We start from the raw sequence: 24409 nt of genomic DNA on the forward strand, positions 1-24409 counted from the left end.
TATTTTTAAATAGGTAAACTTTGAAGCAGTTTATGTTTTTAAAGCCTTTGGTTTAACTCTGCAGTAATTGCAAAGTTTTATTTGATGACTTCATAAAGTAGCATATTTATAAATTTGCTCTGTTACCTGATTTTCTCAAAAATACTACTTCCTGTACAAAAGATCTGAATGTCCATTCAGCACATGAACCGATTTCACTAGCTCGTAATTTAAGGCTTGTGTCGTTTGGCTACTTATGGGTCACAGAAATATTCCAAATTTTTTATTTTCCGGATAATAATTTTTGTAATTTAGTGTATCATAAAATCAGTTGACCATAAAACATTTACATTTACACAAACACACCTTTTCGCAATGGGTGGACATGCCATCATAGTCTGAAAATACTTCAGCCAAATACTCCGTAAATTGGCCGGGAGTAAGTGCGCATCACTTTATAAAACTTACATCCCCACCTATGACTTTAATAATTGATCATAGACATTATGTCTCAACATCTCTTTTTCTCAACACATGCTGTCTGTTCAGGGATGAATGAGGTATCGTTAGAAAACATTTTAACCGGCTTGTGGCATTTTATACGATTTTGTGTGGAAACCTACTATTTGTGGAAAATAAAAGAGCCTTTTAACTATCACAGGCAGAAGGCCATCGTGGAAGCCCGGATTCTTACCCATATTTTTCGAAGTTGTCTTATGGACCACGAATAAGAGACTCCTTTTCCATTTTATCTTATTACAAATATTATTTCCTTTGTTTTAAAGTACTTATTAACTGGATAAGTTGTATAGAGTTTCATTATAGAGCATACCGTGACTACTGCGGTAGCTCATTATTCTGCCCGTCTTACAATGTGACTTTTCTAAACGAAGACAGACATACACTCCTGGAAATTGAAATAAGAACACCGTGAATTCATTGTCCCTTATTGACACATTCCTGGGGTCAGATACATCACATGATCACACTGACAGAACCACAGGCACATAGACACAGGCAACAGACCATGCACAATGTCGGCACTAGTACAGTGTATATCCACCTTTCGCAGCAATGCAGGCTGCTATTCTCCCATGGAGACGATCGTAGAGATGCTGGATGTAGTCCTGTGGAACGGCTTGCCATGCCATTTCCACCTGGCGCCTCAGTTGGACCAGCGTTCGTGCTGGACGTGCAGACCGCGTGAGACGATGCTTCATCCAGTCCCAAACATGCTCAATGGGGGACAGATCCGGACATCTTGCTGGCAAGGGTAGTTGACTTACACCTTCTAGAGCACGTTGGGTGGCACGGGATACATGCGGACGTGCATTGTCCTGTTGGAACAGCAAGTTCCCTTGCCGGTCTAGGAATGGTAGAACGATGGGTTCGATGACGGTTTGGATGTACCGTGCACTATTCAGTGTCCCCTCGACGATCACCAGTGGTGTACGGCCAGTGTAGGAGATCGCTCCCCACACCATGATGCCGGGTGTTGGCCCTGTGTGCCTCGGTCGTATGCAGTCCTGATTGTGGCGCTCACCTGCACGGCGCCAAACACGCATACGACCATCATTGGCACCAAGGCAGAAGCGACTCTCATCGCTGAAGACGACACGTCTCCATTCGTCCCTCCATTCACGCCTGTCGCGACACCACTGGAGGAGGGCTGCACGATGTTGGGGCGTGAGCGGAAGACGGCCTAACGGTGTGCGGGACCGTATCCCAGCTTCATGGAGACGGTTGCGAACGGTCCTCGCCGATACCCCAGGAGCAACAGTGTCCCTAATTTGCTGGGAAGTGGCGGTGCGGTCCCCTACGGCACTGCGTAGGATCCTACGGTCTTGGCGTGCATCCGTGCGTCGCTGCGGTCCGGTCCCAGGTCGACGGGCACGTGCACCTTCCGCCGACCACTGGCGACAACATCGATGTACTGTGGAGACCTCACGCCCCACGTGTTGAGCAATTCGGCGGTACGTCCAACCGGCCTCCCGCATGCCCACTATACGCCCTCGCTCAAAGTCCGTCAACTGCACATACGGTTCACGTCCACGCTGTCGCGGCATGCTACCAGTGTTAAAGACTGCGATGGAGCTCCGTATGCCACGGCAAACTGGCTGACACTGACGGCGGCGGTGCACAAATGCTGCGCAGCTAGCGCCATTCGACGGCCAACACCGCGGTTCCTGGTGTGTCCGCTGTGCCGTGCGTGCGATCATTGCTTGTACAGCCCTCTCGCAGTGTCCGGAGCAGGTATGGTGGGTCTGACACACCGGTGTCAATGTGTTCTTTTTTCCATTTCCAGGAGTGTAGATAGAAAACAACAGCGGACCTACCGCACTTCCCTGGGGCACTCCATATGATACCCTCTACTCAGATGAACACTCACCATCGAGGACAATCTTAGGAGATGTGAGCTGTGTGCGCTGAGGACCTGAGTCTTGTAACCACTGGGGAACAAACAGTTTACAATGGGATGGACCTGATCAGCCAAAATGGTCACATAATCAACGGTAGTTATGGAACGTCGCAGTTTCTTCCATTGCTCCATAGAAGGTCAATAATATGGTGATCATCGGAAACAACATTTTCCTTAATAGGCATTTCCATCACCGACGAACGGTTTTGGAATTCCAGTACTCCCTGCCATTCCTAGACCATTGAGCTCCCTTCATGTTATTTTGTAGCTGAAAGGATTCGTCAGTACGACATTCAGTTTTTCAATGACTTCTGAAGTTGTTTTCCTCATATTTTTCGTCACAGTCCTCTTCAATAGCCGTCTGTCACAATCACGCAACACACAATTCTGTCCACATTGTGACTTTCGGTTGATGCTTTTCTGTTTTCCTTGTGTGGTTATTATAAACCTTGGACGCGGTGCCTCTTGAGACACCAAACAGCTCGGCTACCTTGGTTACGGAGGCACCAAAAATTTTCCCACTTTCATGTTTATTTAGCTCTAGCATAAAACACTACACCTACCAAGAACACTGTTTTGACGACGGCTGACATTGGAAACGTGTCGAGGTGCCGTCCGCGGTCAAATGCGACAGCTCAACCCGGAGACTTGGCTATTACCTGCATTTACGTTCAAGCATGCATTTCTCTTTGTGTTTCCATCTCTTTTTGTCCAACCCCTGCATATACACATTCTTCTACGTTTTCGTGTATTGACAAAGGAGGCAAAGAAATATTATGATTTGTCGGTTGCCAAAACAATGAATGCTTGGATGGTTCCAATTCAGTTTATCTGAGAGTACTGTACTGCATTGACTCCTTACATAGCTTGCATTTATCGCGAATCTCCTGCCCAACGTAAAGTCCCGAGCGACTGGAAAAAAGCGCAGGTGACTCCTGTATATAAGAACGATAGAAGAACGGATCGTCAAAATTACAGGCCAATATCCTTAACATCGGTTTGTTGCATTATTCTCGAACATATTCTCAGTTCGAATATGATGAATTTCCTTGAGACAGAGAAGTTGTTGTCCATGCATCAGAACGGCTTTAGAAAGCATCGCTCCTGCGAAACGCAACTCGCCCTTTTTTCACATGATATCTTGCGAACCATGAATGAAGGGTATCAGACGGATGCCATACTTCTTGACTTCCGGAAAGCGTTTGACGCGGTGCCCCACTGCAGACTCCTAAGGTACGAGCATATGGGATTGGTTCCCAAATATGTCAGTGGCTCGAAGACTTCTTAAGTAGTAGAATCCAGTACGTTGTCCTTGATGGTGAGTGTTTATCGGAGGTGAGGGTATCATCTGGAGTGCCCCAGGGAAGTGTGATAGGTCCGCTGTTGTTTTCTATCTACATAAATGATCTTTCGGATATGGTGGATAGCAATGTGCGGCTGTTTACTGATGATTTTGTGGTGTACGGGAAGGTGTCGTCGTTGAGTGACTGTAGGAGCATACAAGATGATTGGATAGGATTTGTGATTGGAGTAAAGAATGGCAGCTAACTATAAATATAGATAAATGTAAATTAATGCAGATGAATAGGAAAAAGATCCCTGTAATTTTTTGAATACTCCATTAGTAGTGTACCGCTTGACACAGTCACGTCGATTAAATATTTGGGCGTAACATTGCAGAACGATATGAAGTGGGAGAAGCATGTAATGGCAGTTGTGGGGTAGGCGGATAGTCGTCTTCGGTTCATTGGTAGAATTTTGGAAGGTGTGGTTCATCTGTACAGGAGACCGCTTATAAAACACTAATACGACCTGTTCTTGAGTACTGCTCGAGCGTTTGGGATCCCTATCAGGTCGGATTGAGGGAGGACATAGAAGCAATTCAGAGGCGGGCTGCTAGATTTGTTACTGGTAGGTTTGATCATCACGCGAGTGTTACGGAAATGCTTCAGGAACCCGGGTGGGAGTCTCTGGAGGAAAGGAGGCGTTCTTTTCGTGAATCGCTACTGAGGAAATTTAGAGAACCAGCATTTGAGGCTGACTGCAGTACAATTTTACTGCCGCAAACTTATGTTACGCGGAAAGACCACAGAGATAAGAGAGATTGGGGCTCGTACAGAGGCATACAGGCAGTCATTTTTCCCTCGTTCTGTTTGGGAATGGACCAGGGAGAGAAGATGCTAGTTTTGGTACGAGGTACCCTCCGCCACGCACCGTATGGTGGATATGCGGAGTATGTATGTAGATGTAGATATTGCTTTCTTTAACTATAAAATTCGCTACAACGTTCATTGTCTAAGGCATGTAAAATAAGAGCGTTTCTGAAGTAGTTCTATTAATTATAAATTCTTTGCCAAGACGTTTCTCGAGAATCGGACGTAAGGAAAGGAGCAAGAGAGGCAGGAGTAAGGGCTTAGGAGGCCGTCTGGCGGAGAGGCGCGATGTCAACAGGACGACGACGACGACGACGATGGCGCCGGGGCCGGCTCCTCGATGTAATATTAATTCCTCCGCTCTGGACTCCCCCCCCCCCCCCCCTCCCTACCTCGGCCTCCTTGAGCTCTCCCCGGCCTACCCTCCGCTCACCCTTTGTTCCTCCTCCACCTACGCAGCAGTTGTTTTTAAAGAGTTGATAAAGGAACAGAGCCGGCCGCCATGCGGAAGGCGAGATACGCAAAGTCGCATTTCAGCGCCACGTCCCTACCGCTTGCTTGAGCTTTTTTCTCCCCCCAACCCGCACCTGCTACCCGCAACATCGCCGCTTGTGCCAACCCTCCACTACCTCTCCAACCCCTCCCCTCCAACCCCATTCTTACTTTTTAAATTTTTTTGGAGAGTTCTTTTGTGTAGTGGCGGGGAAAGCAGATAGCCACAGCCAGCAGCAAGTGCCGCCACAGCCTGATGCAATTTAACTTGCCGGTTGCCGGCTCCTGCCGTGCAGACTTCGGTCGCACACTCTGCTGTTTTTTTGTGAGTCGACCGCTGACTTGGCGTCGGATCCTTCCAGGAGAGCGCAACTGCTTACGGGTGGATCACAGAGAGTACTACTGGAATGAACTGTGAAATGGGAGTGCCAGATAACCTCTACATCGTGTAACAGACCTATAACCTGGGGAAAGCGATAAAGTGAATCGTACGATGCCAGTTTTACATTAAACTTCAAGCGAGGAACACGGAACTCGAAGCTAATCTTCAGTCTGCCTAAATTTTATGTTTGTTTATGAAGCTAAACAACAGAACATACCGTCACAGGACAATAGTCATCCTATGAATTATACGTTAAAGCAGTTCAAAAGCATAATTTAAAGAACACTAGCATGCCGAAAACATGCAGTTTCCTTAAAAATTCAGTAAGGTTTCGTTTCAAATAAACCACGTGTACTCACGAATTCGCAAATATGTTCCATGATATAGCGAGCAATATTTTATTATTCACTAATTAACAATTAATTAAATATTCATAAAATCGTTCACTCAAAAGTTTGTCTCATGCATAAAAACGCAGTTGTGTAGAAGGTAAACAACTATTCCGAGTCAAATATTTGGAACAGTTTTGATGTTATTCCAATGTAATGTAAACTTTTACCACCAAAACTGTGAATCACAGACTTTTTAAAAGCCAATAATGCGCTTTTCACTGTTTGTATTTAGTGGACGTTAAATATACAGGGTGTTCAGAAAAGGACTCCCTGATTTCAAAATTAAATATCTCGAAAACAAAGATCGATAGAGGAATGCAGTAAACGGTATGTTTATTGTGAAAGCTGTAAGACGTTTATACAGCAGTTTGAAATAATAATTACAAAAGCTGCTAACAGATGGCGCTGTAATCGCCATACGTAATGCCTAATATAAATAGTCATCCGAAGCCCAGAGCGATCAGTTCCACTATTGAAACGTGAAAGGAGGTTAGCGTACCGAAGGAAGAGATTAAAACCATGTACTCCATTGAACAACGCGTTTTTCTGGTGCTAGAGTACCACAGGTTAGAAGAGAGCCCTACGGCAACAAGGCGAAGTTTTCAAGTACGATTAAATGTTCCAAGAGGATCCGATGCGAAAACCATTTGCACGCTCTTCGCAAAATTTCAACGAACAGGCAGCGTAACTGATGATCTAGTGGGCCATGTTGGCCGCAAGCAAACCGCAGTTACGCCGGAAAATATCGCCACAGTTTCTGGAATTATTCAGCGAAATCCAATGTCATCCGGCCGTAGAATTGCATCTCAGACTGGTTTGAAGCGTTCCAGCACGCAGAAAATACTGAGAAAGAGCCTACACATATTTCCATTCAAAATTCAAACGCTCCAGGCCATACCCGTACGAGCTGTGCAACAAATGGTTGCCTTTGCTAATCAGATCCTCACAATGATTGATAGTGAAGGATTTGATGTTGGCTGCATCTGGTTTACAGATGAAGCACACTTCCACCTGAATGGATACGTGAATAAGCAGAACTGGCGATTTTGGGGTTCCTAAAAGCTATATTGGTGTGAAGCGAAACCCCTGTATTCTCCTAAAGTTACTGTGTGGACTGCAGTATGCAGCAGAAGCATTGTTGGCCCTTTTTTCATTCTAGAAACGGTCACTGGTGCACGTTAAGTTGCAATTTTGGAACAATTTGTCGCCACACAGCAAGTGTTAGAGGATCGACCAGGTACTGAATGGTTTAGGCAAGATGGAGCCCGACCACATCGGACCGAACAAGTGTTTCGCTTTCTTGAGGAATACTTCAGGAATCGAGTCATTGCTTTGGAATATCCCAAATTTACTGGTGCAGGCATGGATTGGCCTCCATATTCCCCGGATTCGACTCCCTGTGACTTTTTTTTGTGGGGCACAGTGAAAGACATGGTCTACCCGAAGCATCCCGCCACGCTGGACGAGCTTGAATCGGCGATCTCTGTGGCATGTGAATCCATTTCGGATGAGACACTACGAAATGTGATGGCGAATTTCATTCTTCGTTTGCGCCACCTCTGTAGTGCCAATGGTGAACATTTTGAAAACATTGTGATGTGATTGTTTGCAAAGATTGTTTTCATACGATTATTTCACTTACGTATGCTGATATGAGCTGTACAGCGTACAGCGCCATCTGTTAGCAGCTTTTGTAACTATTATTTCAAACTGCTGTATAAACTTCTTACAGCTTTCACAATAAACATACCGTTTACTGTATTCCTCTACCGATCTTTGTTTTCGAGATATTTAAATCTGAAATCGGGGAGCCCTTTTCTGGACACCCCATATAAACTGCCTTGATGGCATTGTTCTGGTATGCCAAAACAATGTGATTTATTATAAATACGAGAGCTTGAAGCCAAAGCTACCTCAGTATTAGTTTACATGTATCAGAGTGATAATGTATGTTATACTGTGTGTTCTCATACGCTCTTTGTTATGCGTGTGTTTTACGGTTTAGAAGGGCTTTGGAAGAAGTGTGAAATAAGGGGTCTGTGAGTGGTGGAAATAAGAATACTGTTCTGACTGTGTCGTTCTCCTTGTTTCCTCACGGCCTAGGTAAGTGCTTCTCAAACAGTAAAATACCGACTGAAAATGTGAAATCTTATTTCAAGAGGAAAGTTTTATAATCTGGACAATTGTATACAAAGTCATTCTAAGCAAGAAACTGTTGTGGGTTAATAACGTGCTCTGGGTGAAACGAGAAGAGCGCAGGCGCATAACTCATCGGTAATTGCTTTAGTGCAACACTGCTTTCCCTTCCACTTGCGACAGTGTCACTCATGACTGTCAGAAAGTGCTTTGTTCGTTTGTTGGTCTAGCGTGTGCATGCGTGTTTATTGTGGCTGCTTGTTTCATTTTATTTCACTGTGGACGTATGGATTAAAACAGGATCGTGCCGTAAGAGACAGACTTCATGTAATTACGACAAACCTTGCACATCCCGTACCAGTGCATCATGTAAAACACCTAAAGGTGACTGTGCTAGTGACGTTAGTGAACTGAACTCCTTCCAGAAGGAGTCAAAATTTTGCTTTCTTAAATACAATGATGATTATTTGAAATATGAGTTTGTGTATACTGGCACAGATCAAGAGCCGCTTCCTCAGTGTGTTCTCTGTTTTGAAGACCTTGATAATGAGAGTGTGAAACCCTCAAAACTGAAAATAAATTATCAAAGAAACATCCACAATACGTAAGTAAATCAATCGATTTTTTCCAAAACAGAAAACGAGTGATGAAAAAATTAATTTCTGGGGAACAAAACAATTAACCTACGATCGCTTCATGTCGACTGACATCATTGACAGCCAAAAAGAGGGCAGTTCACACCGTAGGAGACGATATTATTTTACCACAGTCCAAAATAATATCTTATCCTTTATCTGGCGAAAAGAACATAAGACTGATCGACGAAATACCCCTATCAAATACAACGGTAAAGTGAAGGATCGATGAAATGTCGGAGTTTTTAAAACAGTCCATGATCACAGTTTTCAAGCAAAGTGGGTACTTTTCACTTCAGTTTGTTGAAAACACAGATATATGGCTATTGTTTTACCTTTTCGTAGGTTTGAATTTGATGGGAGAGTTGAAGAAGAATTCAGTTTTCTAAATGAGTGGCCACAACAGGGGAAGGAATTTTTAAATGTTTTGATGGATTTATGGTAGAAAATGAAACAGAGTGGACAAAATGTGTTGCACTGACGACTGATGATGCCCGTGCAATGCCTGGCGTTTACGCAGGTTTGATTACCAAAGGTAGGGCAGTTGCCTCTTCTGTTCGGTGGACTCACTGTCGCCTGCTACTAGAGGCCCTTGTAGGTAAAGTCTGTCTGAAAACCTAAGGAAAATCATTAATGACGCAGTGAACATTATGAATTTTATTAAATCTAGACCAAAAAACTCAAGATTGTTTCACACTGTGCGACGAGATGGGCAGTGAGCACAATACACTTCTCCTGCACTGTAAAGTACGCTGTTAGTCAAGACGGAAAGTGCTATCAAGAGTGTTGGGATGAGCAAAAAAGTGATGCGAAATCTGTGAACAGTTTCTTGAACATGTTAAATAACGAAAACTGGCTAATACGTCTTTCATATTTGTGTGGCGTATTCAGTGCTCTTAGTACGCTCAATTTATAGCTGCCAAGGAAGGATGACCACAAATTCTGTATTCAAGAGAAAGTGGAACAAACTATTAAAAAACTTGAAAGATGGTCCAGTAAAGTGAAAGAGAGCTGTTTTGATGCATTTCCACTCTTCAGTGATTTCTTAGAAACACATGGAATCAAAGTTAACGAGGAAACAGCAGTTCCCATGAAGGGAAATCTTGAAGCATGGCCTCTAGTTTCAGGTTGTTGTTGTTGTTGTGGTCTTCAGTCCTGAGACTGGTTTGATGCAGCTCTCCATGCTACTCTATCCTGTGCAAGCTTTTTCATCTCCCAGTACCTACTGCAACCTACATCCTTCTGAATCTGCTTAGTGTATTCACCTTTTGGTCTCAATCTACGGTTTTTACCCTCCACGCTGCCCTCCAATACTAAATTGGTGATCCCTTGATGCCTCAGAACATGTCCTACAAACCGATCCCTTCTTCTGGTCAAGTTGTGCCACAAACTTCTCTTCTCCCCAATCCTATTCAATACTTCCTCATTAGTTATGTGATCTACCCATCTAATCTTCAGCATTCTTCTGTAGCACCACATTTCGAAAGCTTCTATTCCCTTCTTGTCCAAACTATTTATCGTCCATGTTTCACTTCCATACATGGCTACACTCCATACGAATACTTTCAAAAATGACTTCCTGACACTTAAATCAATACTGGATGTTAAAAAATATCTCTTCTTCAGAAACGCTTTCCTTGCCATTGCCAGTCTACATTTTATATCCTCTCTACTTCGACCATCATCAGTTATTTTGCTCCCCAAATAGCAAAACTCCTTTACTACTTTAACTGTCTCATTTCCTAATCTAATTCCCTCAGCATCACCCGACTTAATTAGACTACATTCCATTATCCTTGTTTTGCTTTTGTTGATGTTCATCTTACATCCTCCTTTCAAGACACTGTCCATTCCGTTCAACTGCTCTTCCAAGTCCTTTGCTGTCTCTGACAGAATTACAATGTCATTGGCGAACCTCAAAGTTTTTATTTCTTCTCCATGAATTTTAATACCTACTCCGAATTTTTTTTTGTTTCCTTTACTGCTTGCTCAATATACAGATTGAAAAACATCGGGGAGAGGCTACAACCCTGTCTTACTCCCTTCCCAACCACTGCTTCCCTTTCATGTCCCTTGACTCTTATAACTGCCATCTGGTTTCTGTACAAATTGTAAATAGCCTTTCGCTCCCTGTATTTTACCCCTGCCAGCTTTAGAATTTGAAAGAGAGTATTCCAGTCAACATTGTCAAAAGCTTTCTCTATGTCTACAAATGCTAGAAACGTAGGTTTGCCTTTCCTTAATCTTTCTTCTAAGATAAGTCGTAAGGTCAGTATTGCCTCACGTGTTCCAGTGTTTCTACGGAATCCAAACTGATCTTCCCCGAGGTTGGCTTCTACTAGTTTTTCCATTCGTCAGTAAAGAATTCGTGTTAGTATTTTGCAGCTGTGACTTATTAAACTGATAGTTCGGTAATTTTCACATCTGTCAACACCTGCTTTCTTTGGGATTGGAATTATTATATTCTTCTTGAAGTCTGAGGGTATTTCGCCTGTTTCAAACATCTTGCTCACCAGATGGTAGAGTTTTGTCAGGACTGGCTGTCCCAAGGCCGTCAGTAGTTCCAATGGAATATTGTCTATTCCGGGGGCCTTGTTTCGACTCAGGTCTTTCAGTGCTCTGTCAAACTCTTCAAGCAGTATCATATCTCCCATTTCATCTTCATCTACATCCTCTTCCATTTCCATAATATTGTCCTCAAGTACATCGCCCTTGTATAGACCCTCTATATACACCTTCCACCTTTCTGCTTTCCCTTCTTTGCTTAGAACTGGGTTTCCATCTGAGCTCTTGATATTCATACAAGTCGTTATCTTATCTCCAAAGGTCTCTTTAATTTTCCTGTAGGCAGTATCTATCTTACCCCTAGTGAGATAGGCCTCTACATCCTTACATTTGTCCTCTAGCCATCCCTGCTTAGCCATTTTGCACTTTCTGTCGATCTCATTTTTGAGACGTTTGTATTCCTTTTTGCCTGCTTCATTTACTGCATTTTTATATTTTCTCCTTTCATCAATTAAATTCAATATTTCTTCTGTTACCCAAGGATTTCTACTAGCCCTCGTCTTTTTACCTACTTGATCCTCTGAAGCCTTCACTATTTCATCCCTCAAAGCTACCCATTCTTCTTCTACTGTATTTCTTTCCCCCATTCCTGTCTATTGCTCCCTTATGCTCTCCCTGAATCTCTGTACAACCTCTGATTCTTTTAGTTTATCCAGGTCCCATCTCCTTAAATTCCCACCTTTTTGCAGTTTCTTCAGTTTTAATCTACATGTCATAACCAATAGATTGTGGTCAGAGTCCACATCTGCCCCTGGAAATGTCTTACAATTTAAAACCTGGTTCCTAAATCTCTGTCTTACGATTATATAATCTATCTGATACCTTTTAGTATCTCCAGGGTCCTTCCATGTGTACAACCTTCTTTCATGATTCTTAAACCAAGTGTTAGTTATGGCAAAATTCTGCCAGGTGGCTTCCTCTTTCATTTATTAGCCCCAATCCATATTCACCTACTATGTTTCCTTCTCTCCCTTTTCGTACACTCGAATTCCAGTCACCCATGACTATTAAATTTTCGTCTCCCTTCACAATCTGAATAATTTCTTTTATTTCATCATACATTTCTTCAATTTCTTCGTCATCTGCAGAGCTAGTTGGCATATAAACTTGTACTACTGTAGTAGGTGTGGGCTTCGTATCTGTCTTGGCCACAATAATGCGTTCACTATGCTGTTTGTAGTAGCTTACCCGCATTCCTATTTTCCTATTCATTATTAAACCTACTCCTGCATTACCCTTATTTGATTTTGTGTTTATAACCCTGTAGTCACCTGACCCGAAGTCTTGTTCCTCCTGGCACCGAACTTCACTAATTCCCACTATATCTAACTTCAACCTATCCATTTCCCTTTTTAAATTGTCTAACCTACCTGCCCGATTAAGGGATCTGACATTCCACGCTCCGATCCGTAGAACGCCAGTTATCTTTCCCCTGATAACGACGTCCTCTTGAGTAGTCCCCGCCCGGACATCAGGTACTTATTCTGAAATAATTTTACTAGTTATCACCTAGACTTGAAATATTCCTTATTAAACATGTTTATAATTTTCATGTTATTGTTTTTCACTAAATACAGAAAAGTAACAGTTAAGTTCAGCCACCCCCATTTTCGAAATGATAGTTAGGCCGTCGCCATATAGGGAACTCAAAAGAATCAGATATTTCAACATTAATCCCACCGATAGTTGTTTGTTTATTCGAGAATGTTGCTTAATATTGATTTCTTGTTGTAGGTATTACTTTCCAAGAGTTCCTCATGAACTGCTATGGATAAGAAATCTGTTTGAAGAAGGCAGCCTTAAAAAGTTAAAACTGTCAGCATCTGCGGAAGACTCCCTAGCTCGTAGAACTATCATGTGATTCTTATTTGAAAACTTTATTTCAAAAACTAAGCCTAATTCCATTTTGGATCAAAATGAAGGAGAGTAAATAGTGCAGGCAAATATAGTTTTGAAGGGACTATGGGATTCACAACTACTTATTTATGTGACGTGCTTCTTCTAGCTTGGTTTTTATTAAAAACCAAATATAGAAACAAACTTTGCGTGGAAAAGACTAAACCGAACAAGCTTCAATCCAGATATACACTCCTGGAAATGGAAAAAAGAACACATTGACACCGGTGTGTCAGACCCACCATACTTGCTCCGGACACTGCGAGAGGGCTGTACAAGCAATGATCACACGCACGGCACAGTGGACACACCAGGAACCGCGGTGTTGGCCGTCGAATGGCGCTAGCTGCGCAGCATTTGTGCACCGCCGCCGTCAGTGTCAGCCAGTTTGCCGTGGCATACGGAGCTCCATCGCAGTCTTTAACACTGGTAGCATGCCGTGACAGCGTGGACGTGAACCGTATGTGCAGTTGACGGACTTTGAGCGAGGGCGTATAGTGGGCATGCGGGAGGCCTGGTGGACGTACCGCCGAATTGCTCAACACGTGGGGCGTGAGGTCTCCACAGTACATCGATGTTGTCGCCAGTGGTCGGCGGAAGGTGCACGTGCCCGTCGACCTGGGACCAGACCACAGCGACGCACGGATGCACGCCAAGACCGTAGGATCCTACGCAGTGCCGTAGGGGACCGCACCGCCACTTCCCAGCAAATTAGGGACACTGTTGCTCCTGGGGTATCGGCGAGGACCATTCGCAACCGTCTCCATGAAGCTGGGCTACGGTCCCGCACACCGTTAGGCCGTCTTCCACTCACGCCCCAACATCGTGCAGCCCGCCTCCAGTGGTGTCGCGACAGGCGTGAATGGAGGGACGAATGGAGACGTGTCGTCTTCAGCGATGAGAGTCGCTTCTGCCTTGGTGCCAATGATGGTCGTATGCGTGTTTGGCGCCGTGCAGGTGAGCGCCACAATCAGGACTGCATACGACCGAGGCACACAGGGCCAACACCCGGCTTCATGGTGTGGGGAGCGATCTCCTACACTGGCCGTACACCACTGGTGATCGTCGAGGGGACACTGAATAGTGCACGGTACATCCAAACCGTCATCGAACCCATCGTTCTACCATTCCTAGACCGGCAAGGGGACCTGCTGTTCCAACAGGACAATGCACGTCCGCATGTATCCCGTGCCACCCAACGTGCTCTAGAAGGTGTAAGTCAACTACCCTGGCCAGCAAGATCTCCGGATCTGTCCCCCATTGAGCATGTTTGGGACTGGATGAAGCGTCGTCTCACGCGGTCTGCACATCCAGCACGAACGCTGGTCCAACTGAGGCGCCAGGTGGAAATGGCATGGCAAGCCGTTCCACAGGACTACATCCAGCATCTCTACTATCGTCTCCATGGGAGAATAGCAGCCTGCATTGCTGCGAAAGGTGGATATACACTGTACTAGTGCCGACATTGTGCATGCTCTGTTGCCTGTGTCTATGTGCCTGTGGTTCTGTCAGTGTGATCATGTGATGTATCTGACCCCAGGAATGTGTCAATAAAGTTTCCCCTTCCTCGGACAATGAATTCACGGTGTTCTTATTTCAATTTCCAGGAGTGTAGAAAGCGTCGTTAACATCTATACTAAACAATACCATTAGTCCCATTAAGCCCAACATTTAATTTGCATGAAATAAAATTCTTGCGGGCGAAAGTATAGTTTCTTTCCTTTTAATTATGTTCCCTTCACCATTTTCAAAATTATTACTGAGCGAAACATTTTTTCAAACACTACTAAGTTCAGTTTACTATTATATATAATTTTTATATTACTATAAACTACTGCATAGTGACTGTAGTGGTAGAGTCTACATATCTATATACTGGATCGCGAAAATGTTTCCAGAATAATAGTGGGTGCGTTACAGAAAAGTTTTGGAACCACTGTTCTAGGCCATAGAGGCCTGTTCCCTCTTCTAAGCGGAAGGACGACGGTTCAATCCCGCGTCCGGCCATCCTGATTTAGGTTTTCCGTGATTTCCCTAAATCAGTCCAGGCAAATGCCGGGATGGTTCCACTGAAAGGGCACGGCCGACTTCCTTCCCCATCCTTCCCTAATCCGATGAGACCGATGACCACGCTGTCTGGTCTCCTTCCCCAAACCAACCAACCTCTTCTAAGTATGCAGCCATTTTCTCTTGGTCCTCCAACGGATCTTGTACCAAAAGGTTTAAATTTTTAGGATTGTTTTGGTAGTCTTGAATCTGGCATTTTTTGTTGTTCTAGCTAGCTTTGTCGATTAGACTTGATCTCTTTAGTTATAGCGTATATCCCAAACTCTCTCCTCCTGTCTTCGTTTCCAAGTCTGTGTAATCTTGTACAAACCTTAACTCTTCTTAGAAATTTCATTTATGCCGCTTGTGTTCTACTTTCTTGCTCGTTAGTAATCGTCCAGGTTTCCCTTCCAAATAGCAACGTAGGTGTGGCCATTTTTGTGTCTTTACTTACTTTATTTCTCAATGTTTCTTTGATTATTCCGCATTTCAGTTGATATTTCTGTGGTTCGTTGTCAATGTGGTGTTCTTTGTGGTAGCTTATAACAATTTGAAAGTAACTGAAGTGACTGAATTGTTCAGAGGTATTGCTTTCTATTATTAACTTAGTTCGCAGAGGCGTTGTGTCTTTGAAAGCGATCACTTTGGTTTTGGAATGGATATTCTCATATTATGTTCTTTAGAAATTTTGTCCAGTCTACACGTGGATCTGCTTAACGAACGCCATTTACAGTAACATGGTTATCTGCAAAAAGCATCGTATTAAAAATTATGTTATGTGATAATCTCAAGCTTGTATCAATGTGTTGTTCACGTGACTTTATCAGTCTAATTCAATAAATTCTGAAAATGATCAAATACTAGTTTCCTCATTTGAGGAGTTATGGAATATCCCTGAAGCCATCGACTGCCACAGATTGATACAGTAAAGGTTTCAAATGGTGTTACTCAGGGTATCGAGCCTACAAAAACCTAGTTGCTACTCTTGGAAAGAATGTCAACGAAACGACTTAAACGGTTTTATTCAAACAGCTGCCGATGATCTTTCTCATGGTATGTCTACGTAAGTATCTTCACTTACATCTACATTCTGCAAACACAAGCAAGTGCGTGACAGAGCATACGTAATATCATACCAGTAAACACCTCCGCCCCGTTTCTTTAAAGAATCGAACTCCAAAGTATAAAACTTCATTTCATCCGAGCAATGTATTGTACAATGATACAATTTTGCAGGTAAATTCAGTGGCGTTTTTGATGAACCTGTTGCGAATAAAGTTAGTAGTAAACAAGTAATAAATTAACACATCATGCCTGATGCTGCAATTCTACTGTTTGCTCAGGGAAAATGTAGTAAGCGATAAACATTTTCCTTTGTTGGGTTGGAAGGTAGGGGGGGGGGGGGGGTGTAGTGAGAAAAAGTTTTTCAAAGTTTTGAAATTATGTGTCGAGCTGGTCGGAAGTTGCTAAGTGGTCTTATTCTCATATGCAGAATGTATATAAACGTAAACACCACTCTGCATTTGAGACTTGTGTCTGCTCGGACTAGCTGCTGCCTACAAGACAGTGTGACAGGTGACATGTATGATCAGGGGACTCAAAACCACCGTGCCACCGGTCCTTGCAGAAGAGTAGGCAGCAGATGAACGCTGATCTTGCAACTGCTTACTTATTCAAGAAGCGCCTCATATGACCTCACGACGCTGAGTGTATCCCATTACACACCTCCCAACCTCAGGGAAAATCTGAGGAGGAACAGGCAACTGTACCCGGGTCTTTCCGCTCCGTAGGCAGCGACGCTGACCATTTCGTTTCCATATATAGTACCGTAACTTTTTAACTGGTGCTGATATTTAAACGTAGATGTAATGAAAAAATGTTTCTCAGGAGGTAAACGTTTTATAGGTAAATCAACAAAACGACCTAAAACTGAGTAAATGTAAAGAGAACAAATTTATTTAAAGTATAAACATAAATTTATACGAAAGAAACTGTGGAGCACCTCGGATATGAACGCAGGACTACCTACTTGCGAAGCAACACTCTACCACTTTTTCTCTTCTCCATTTTCTCATAAAAAAGAAGCATGAAGACCTCTTTGTTCCTATGAATAATTCCAAATCTTCTTTCAGTAAACACAATTTTTTCCATCATACATTCATGTCTATTCTCTCTATAGTTTGATACACATTTCATAAATTTAAGACAGTGGTCTACAAGAATTAAACTTTCTTCCTACGCAAAATTCAGAAACTAGTGTTTTCTTACAGAAAAAATCTGCAATAAATAGTTAATATCAGTCCATAGGTTGAAAGGTCACAGAGCCTTGTTGTAGCTCATTCCCTACTCTTCTATTGCTGTTTCTTTCCTAACGTTTTACATCTCTTGCTGTTTTTTCCTTATGTTTTATTTTATGGTATTCTTTAAGAGGCTTGCATAATTCTCCCTGTGCTTTCTCTCCTTCGCCAGTTTTTGGTGTTCCATTGTGAGATACATCCAATAATTTTCCTTCCTTTTGTCCTTCCGTTTTGAAATTTAATACCCTTCGTCGACAGAGACAATCATTGGATGAATAAGTCAAATACAGTATTATGGTTAGATAGGGTGCGTACGTGTGTTCTTAACAACGTAACTCAGGCGTACAAATCACGCAGATTGGATGAATGTAAGCTGGGTAATCTGCACATCGTGAGTCGGGCCGTCGACACCCGGGACGAGGCAGCTAACTTTGACGTGCACGCAGACGGGATTCCAACGTCACGAGACAGTGCCCTCGGTACACGGGACGATCTGGCTAACGTGATTTTGCTCTCCCAGTGCTCTCTAGTGGCAGTTGTCAGCTTTATTTGGCTCGCACATCACACAGTTTGTTCAAGAAAAAGGACTCGTGTAAAATTCCTACAGTAGCACTATTAAAACGCACATTTCCTCCCTTGTCCAAATGTTACTCATCTTGTTCCATCTGTGGCACACGTAAATAAGAGCTTCAGTAGCCCTAATAATACGAAAAGCAAAGTGTCTGAGTTAGTATGGAAATCAGCTTATAAACGTTCACCTAATCGAACAAACTCATTCATGGCAGCGGACTTACTTATATTTACAGAACATCAAGTATCACAGAAATTATTTCTATAAATTTCTTAAGAAAGCCTCAAGTCGTTTGGGAAACACGAAGATAAAAAAAGGAAAAAGAAAGCATACAACGGGACTCAAACAGTATATCGATCTAACAGAGCCATGACATAGCGCCGTTACATACAATACAAGGCTGTAGCTTGGTTATCAACAGCTTCGGATAGTATCTGACAGTCTTCTACAGGCTTTAATCGCCGAAGTGTTATTTTTTTACAGTTAAGTAAAGAAAATACGTATCTTTTGATTGCATTGGCATAGAGGTTTATGTTTTTTTAAACCGCTAAAGGACCGTAGGTTTTAGTATGTGACACAAATAGACGGACAGACCGTCGGATAATACGACAAAAATATATTTTCTTCGTGTGATATAATTACAAATAAGTAATTTTGGGATATTTTCTTTACTCATACTGTAAAACCTGGTTTCTTGTCAAATCAAATGACTCTAGGTCAACAGGAAGTCACCCGTATCTTTTGATGAGTTCACGAGTGTCAAAATATATGGCATTAATGGCCATCTCCTTTGATTACATTGACTTACAAGTTTAAAGTTCCTACACCGCCAACGGACTGTAGATCTTAGTATGTGACATATACAGGGTTATTACAAATGATTGAAGCGATTTCACAGCTCTACAATAACTTTATTCTTTGAGATATTTTCACAATGCTTTGCACACACATACAAAAACTCGAAAAGCTTTTTTAGGCATTCACAAATGTTCGATATGTGCCCCTTTAGTGATTCAGCAGACATCAAGCTGATAATAAAGTTCCTCCCACACTCGGCGCAGCATGTCCCAATCAATGAGTTCGAAAGCATCGTTGATGCGAGCTCGCAGTTGTGGCACGTTTCTTGGTAGAGGAGGTTTAAACACTGAATCTTTCACATAACCCCACTGAAAGAAATCACATGGGGTTAAGTCAGGAGAGCGTGGAGGCCATGGCATGATTTGCTGATCATGATCTCCACCACGACCGATCCATCGGTTTTCCAATCTCCTGTTTAAGAAATGCCGAACATCATGATGGAAGTGTGGTGGAGCACCATCCTGTTGAGAGATGAAGTCGGCGCTGTCGGTCTCCAGTTGTGGCTTGAGCCACGCGTGAAACTTGCCCGCACGCGTTCAACCGTTTCTTCGCTCACTGCAGGCCGACCCGTTGATTTCCCCTTACAGAGGCATACCATCGCCGAATGGAGATAGCAGTTGGTGGATCTTTGTTGAACTTCGTCCTGAAGTGTCGTTGCACTGTTATGACTGTCTGATGTGTGTGAATTTCAAGCACGACATACGCTTTCTCGGCTCCTGTCGCCATTTTGTCTCACTGCGCTCTCGAGCGCTCTGGCGGCAGAAATCTGAAGTCCGGCTTCAGCCGAACAAAACTTTATGAGTTTTTCTACGTATCTGTAGTGTGTCATGACCATATGTCAGTGAATGGAGCTACAGTGAATTTATGAAATCGCTTCAATCATTTGTAATAGCCCTGTATTTCAGCTTGATATTTCTGTCCGTTAATGAGGAAAGGATTTTCAGTAGTCCCACAAGTAGGCAGAGAGACGTACTGACGGACAACAAAGTGACCCTATAAGGGTTCAATTTTTACCGATGGAGGTACGGTACCTTAAAAGCATACAGTCAGCGTCATGAGCTGATGTCTGCCCGTGTCCTTTCATTTCTTTATCTTTCATTTCCAGCTGCGAGTCGTATCGGCAACATAAGAAGAAGAGAAGCACGAGACTCCTTCGCACTCCGCATTGCAGACGGCTATAGCCAAGTATGTAGCGCTTAAGCGCCAATCTCATAGCGGACAATCTCCAATATATCTTGCGTTTTTTCTCGAGAGTGGAAGGGAGTATTGTACTATCCAGGCACTCGGCTGGCCACATACCAGCATGGAACACATCGGTGGCTGGCGGGTTGCCACACTCGTAGGCGTCCCCTACCGAAGCTAGGGACGCATAGCAACCAATACTCCGGTTGCACCGCGCTGTGTATAGGGCAGACTAAAACAGCAACATTTCTGCTGTATGCTCGAAGGACAACGATAGGATAAGCTTTCGTCTGTGTACAGACAAGGTTCCAGCAAGTACAGCGAGAGGTGCCGTAATCACATGGCAGCAACGCGCACAGGCGACTGCGCGCTGCAATCCACGGCTCTGCTTTTCGTTCAGCTGCCACGTGACCCGCACTGAAATCCATCCGCCGGGTTTTATATAGCACATCGTGGTCACAGCTAGGCACTCTGTACAAAGCGTCTTTCCAGTGTGTTACAGAGTATTCCTGTCCAGTGTGGGACACAGCAGCCAACATACATACAGCGATATCTGCGGCGCATCCAGAATAAAGCGCCTCGGCGGATTTTCCACGTATCCAATAATTACCCCATCTATTACCTTCACGAGGCAGAGGAGGACCAGCTGTGCTTGCACGATGTCAGGAACACAAGGAACACATCGTCGTCAAACGCCCTCATATGATGATTAGGACGGCGTGATGAAACAGCTGACCGCTTTAAGTGGCCTGAGGCCCCAATAGGCAGTAGGGCCACATGAATTTATTATTGCTGTTAATATCCCTTTAAGGCACCTGTGAAGAAAACCAATATTCCTAGAAGGCCATACTGCAAACCATCACAGATCAGACACGGCAGGTATAACATTTGGGTAATATACTGCATTAAAACGACGAATAGGAGCAACCAATTCAGAAGACGCTCGAACAGCAGCTAGGCACTCTAGATCCGGGCTCGACACCGACTGCTGTCTACAGCCCACCTGGCGGAAGCTACCATCGGCTGGACGTCGACTCAGGCAAGGCCTGGAGATACCGACTACACCACCGACCAGGATTCCAGCAAAATTAACGACCAGGTCATCTACCCAACGTCGACTCAGTAGCGATCAAGATCCCTATCTGGACTATCGCGAGAATGTCTATTTCTACTAGAAGTGGCTTCACTTTTCAATCTTCATATCAGAATTATGAACTGTCTATATTTATTGTTACCAGTTCTTGTAACTGAGGCATCGACCTACCTATGTCAATTCCAGCCACCTTGCCATACCAAGAGATGAATGAATCTCCTTCTAACATTAAAAACAATTTCGATATGTTAGGTATACTTCACCCCTAATAATGTATGGTATAAAATGCAGCAAATGTAAACTGACTATGGATGACAAGGAAAGAAACCAAGTTCATTATCAAGCTATTATATTTGACTATAATAAATGGAATAGTTTCCTCAAAATTGAATGAGAAAGACAGCGTAGCTTAGAACAAGTGCGAATCCCAGAATATTCGCTTTGCCTTTTTTTTTTAAAAAAAAAGAGAGGAATGTAAAAGTTTCGCTGAGAAAGTAAATACAAAGATGTATGAAGCTTGCGTCATCTACATACAACAGTCCCTTTAGGCAGATCGGATGACTTGAAATTTCACACCCCATGTATCGTACTACTGGAGTTGCATGGAGCGATCAGCACCTCTGTGGCTGTGGGTATCCAGAGGGTGAATGGCGGGGAAGGGGGGGGGGGGGAGATTGACATACCTTGAACGTCCCGTAGGTCACTATATTTACTTTTGTGTTCTGCAGTTATTGTCATAGGCTGGTTTTCACACGTCTTGTGCCCCTCTCTCCAGGTTCGCTTGATGTCCGCTCCCAATTATGTCGTCTATCATTTTGAATCTCCTGCTTCCTGCTTCCTTCCAAAGTCTTAACACAAACTAGGCCTTCCCAACCGCCGGTTAGCAGTCACACCAGTCTCAATGAGTGTCCCGTCGAATTCTTCTTCATTTCTCTTAAAACATGCAGCGATCTTCTTCTCACTAACTGTTTCCAACACTCTTTCATTACTAGCTTACCCCCGCCTTTCTCTGCTAAGATGCTTCTAGCGATTTTTTCATCGCCTCTCTTTGCTGATCAAGTTTTTGCCCCATATACTCCCATTCCCCAGATATAACACTTTCTTAACTGTTTCCTCAGCCTCTTATCTAGTACCCTGCATAATAATCTCCTCTTTCTACTCAATGCCCCCTCTGTCATAGCAGTGCAAGTTTGCACCTCCTCATGACATTTTAAGTGTTCAATCCCGTACTTCAAAGATATTTAAATGCTCTTACGTGGCTGGTAATAAGTTGTCCTATCACACACACTCACACACACACACACACACACACACACAACCACAGTCCATTGTTACAATATTTCTGGTATTATCACATAACTTTAGGAGATGCTGTATGTGATTTTGTAAGTCGGTCGGAAGATGGTTTATAACGCGTTACGTACAACATCAATAATCCCACATCTTGGAATATGATGTTGCCTCAGAAATGTTGTGATTCCACTTCCATCGTTGCCGAAATCGCTCCACTTTCCCACTTTCCATTTAATACTCATCCCTGCAGTCACATTCCATGCAAGAACAACGCGGTTACTTTCTCATTGCTTTATTGACTATCTATGCAAAATTGACTCAAAAAAATAAAAAAATCTTAAATGCCCCGTACAATTTCGTCGCTTTCAAATGGCTCTTAGAACTATGGGACTTAACATCTATGGTCATCAGTCCCCTAGTACTTAGAACTACTTAAACCTAACTAACCTAAGGACATCACACAACACCCAGTTTCGTCGCTTTGTCTCACTTGGGATAGCAATAGAGGTTCCATCTAGTAGCCAAGAATAAGATACAAACGGCTTCTTCTATTGTGTAGTAGGTATTAATGAATTGATAAATGATATCACGTTAAGGAAGATGCTGCAACAGCGCTATTTTTGAAATACTTATTGTAACAGTCTGCACAATAACAAAACTTCGCAACAAAATTAAAGCATCAGTTTACCGAAACGCCGCAATTGCCTTCCATTGCAACACAGAAGTTTATAATTTCGCTCAAAGGGGCCTAAGACCTTCCTCTGTAACGGTACAAACGAGTGACGCTTATGACGTCACTCTCATGCTCAACGATAAATCAAACAGCAAGATGTCGACAAATGTGAAGAAAAGGCCAGTGCTCAGAAGATCATGAGACGTTCAATATGAGTTGTTTGTGTCACATTGTCACCAAATCTCACCATAAACCTCCCCAGCGCCTCCTTGTGTCACACGATAGAAAGTTCGTCACTCCCCCCTCTCATTATTTCTTTTAGCGTCTGCGGCTGAGGGAGAACAGCTTTGAAATCCCACAGTTTTGTTTCGGGTGGCGGAAGAAAACGCTTCAGACACACAGCCACGGAGAAGGCCTCACCGGATAGCATAAAGAGCTTCAAAGGAACCACGCCTTTCCTTGGGGCATTGTTTCCTACGCATTTCACGGTCAGAAACGACAGTTCACAGTGCGACGAACAACAGGACGATATTCTTAACAACATTTGGTTGGCACTGCAGACACCTCCAGGCGTTTCATCCCTTCAACAAGGACATTGCATTCCTGCTTTCCCACTGAAGGTGATCGCACCGCTTTGAAGTGCAGTGTGGCTGATAATTGGTCTCGTGTAGAGGCTAGAACCACTAGGCAGAGTTGAAAAACATTAGACGAAGCAGCAAAGGATGTTTAGTTTCTGTTAGTCTCCTGTTTCGAATTCTCCTCTGGCGTGATAACTAGGGTGCGGGGGTGGGACGGGGGTAGGGGTGTTGTTGTTGGCCTGTGCCATTGTCACATGCGTGAATATATCGGAAAGGGTCCTTCTAAGGGAGCCCAGTTTGGCAATATCCCGCTGGCACCCGCCTTCCTTTACTGTAATTTTAAAAATCATGCCAGGGAAGTGATTCTACGTACCTGCAGGCAGACCTCTGGAATCAGAGGCGTGTTAAGGGTTGTCTATCTGCAGGCGCCTATGATTATTGATCAGCTTGTCCCTGTACACTCATATTTTTAAAATTCTCAACAAAGGTGGGCAGGTGCCGGTGATAGAGGGACCCTTTGTCTTTTTATTGATGCATGTGTCAATGTGGCACACTCCTGTCATCACACCTTAGTAGGGCGCGAAGCAGGAAGGCTGAAGATGAGTAAGAACCTTTTCCCTGCTTCTGATCGCGGTCAGATTTCGTCGCATGAGTTTGAACGGCCCCTATTAGTTTCATCCTATATACTAGAGCAATAAGGCTGTCACATTGCACTCGGAAGGGATATGATCACGTTCAATAGAAATGTAGCCCGCAAAGTCTTAATGGG

The sequence above is a fragment of the Schistocerca piceifrons genome, chromosome 8, assembly GCF_021461385.2.
Source record: "Schistocerca piceifrons isolate TAMUIC-IGC-003096 chromosome 8, iqSchPice1.1, whole genome shotgun sequence".
Taxonomy (NCBI): domain Eukaryota; kingdom Metazoa; phylum Arthropoda; class Insecta; order Orthoptera; family Acrididae; genus Schistocerca; species Schistocerca piceifrons.